Source organism: Trachypithecus francoisi, unplaced genomic scaffold (genome assembly GCF_009764315.1).
Source record: "Trachypithecus francoisi isolate TF-2019V2 unplaced genomic scaffold, Tfra_2.0 Lachesis_group21, whole genome shotgun sequence".
Classification (NCBI taxonomy): Eukaryota; Metazoa; Chordata; class Mammalia; order Primates; family Cercopithecidae; genus Trachypithecus; species Trachypithecus francoisi.
Genome location: NW_022681467.1, coordinates 42,094,972 through 42,096,894, shown reverse-complemented (window position 1 = coordinate 42,096,894; position 1,923 = coordinate 42,094,972). Strand labels below are relative to the sequence as shown.

Genomic DNA, 1,923 nt, shown 5'->3' with positions numbered 1-1,923 from the left:
GATCATAGCTCACTACAGCCTTGACCACTCAGACTCACGTGATCCTCCTACCTCAGCTCCCTGAGTAGCTGGGACTACAGGTGTGTACCACCATGCCCAGCTAATTTTTTCTAGTGTTTCTGTGTTTGTTTTGTTTTTTAGAGAGGGGGTTATACTGTGTTGCCCAGGATGGTCTCAAACTCCTGGTCTCAAGTGAATCTGCTGCCTTGGCTTCCCAAAGAACTCGGATTACAGGCCTGAGCCACCGTGCCTGGCTGGAGCTTACTATTTTAAAGTTATTATTATCATCAGCAGCAGAAAAGAAACAATTGATATAAAAGTATATTGACCTACACATCATCTTAACCATGGGATCAAAGTTAATCTTGCCAAAAATGGGAATGTGGGATGAACAGTCACAGTGGATGCTGCAGCTCCCAAAACAACAGCCACACTATCAGGAGCAGGACCTGCATTGTCAGCTATCCCACCCCTATCCCACAGTCACCACCCCCGTCCCTGGGGTTGGGAAGAAGGAGTGGCAGTAGCTGCAGCAACGGCTGAACTAAACAGGTCACCTACTGGTATTTTGTGCATGGGATTTGTAAGGAAGGAGATAACTGTCGCTACTTGCACTCCCTCTCTGACAGTCCACATGGCGTAGTGGGCACGTGTTTTCAGCGAGGGTACTGTGTTTATGGAGGCCGCTGCAGATGTGAACTCAGCAAGCCACTGAAACGGAAAGAAGCAACTGCTACAGATCTAACTACAAAATCATCCCTTGCTGCTTCCTCAAGTCTCTCATTCATAGTTGGACTGCTTGTTGAAACAAATACAGGCGAAGCTGAGTCCAATTCAAACTTTGCAACTGTAGGAGCGTGTTCAGAGGACTGGTGGATACTGTTGAGTTTGTTCCCAGGCAACTCTACTGCAGCCGTACTGCCCCTTTCTGCAGTGGCCAAGGAAGAATCAGAGAAAGAGCAAACAGCTGTGATAACAAAGAAGCCGCTTTGCCCCTAGGCTGCAGTGGGAGAGAAGGAAATGGGTAGAACTGTGTGTATCTCCACAGAGAGTCATGATCATGTAAGCTGCAGGTCCTATCTCCAATGGATGCTGTCCAGAGACCACAGCATATAAAAATCTTGCCCTGAGGCCCATGAGAAGGAAATAGAGCTCTCACTGGCTATGCAGTGCAGCAAGGATACGGTGTGTGGGATCTGCATGAAGGTGGCCTGTGAGAAAGCCAGCACTAGTGAGCGTGGCTTTGGGATCCTCTCCAGCTGCAGCCACACCTACTGTCTCAAGTGTATTCACAAGTGGAAGGGCACTAAGCTATTTAAGAGCAAGATTGTAGTGTCCTACCCAGAATGCCGGATCACATCTAGCTTTGTCATTCCCAGTGAGTACCAGGTGGGAGAAAGAAGAGAAGCAGAAACTCATCCAGAAAGTCAAGGAGGCAATGAGCAGCCAGGCGTGCAGCGATTTTGATGAAGGACAGGGGAGCTGCCTATCTTGGGGGATGTGTTTTTACAAGCAGGTATTCCCTGATGGCCATAGAAAGGATACACAGAGACAGGCAAGCAGATACTGGGCCTAGTGAAGGAACCACTTCTAGGAGTTCATTGAGGAAAGAGAGAACAATGACCCCTTTGACAACAATGAAGAAGAGGTTGTCACCTTGGAGCTGGGTGAGATGTTGCTTATGCTCGTGGCAGATGGGGACGATGAACTGACAGACTTTGAAAATGAGTGGGACTTGTTCCATGTTGATTTGGAAGATTTTTATGACTTGGCTCAATAGCCACCTTGTGTGGCATGTGGACTGGCCTGTTGACCTCAGCAGCAGTCCCCTGTGGCAGTGTGACAGTGCCCGTGTTTCTCTCCTAGGCAGGCCTGTCAGCTCCAGGTGCTGTCTTAATTTTTACCCAGGGCCTGTCTTCTCAA

At 48.6% G+C, this 1,923-nt stretch overlaps 1 pseudogene; it reads left to right on the top strand.

Moving 5' to 3' along the window:
- The first annotated feature begins 546 nt into the window (after positions 1 to 546).
- LOC117068317 lies at positions 547 to 1,642 on the top strand (annotated as a pseudogene).
- Positions 1,643 to 1,923: the final 281 nt, after the last annotated feature.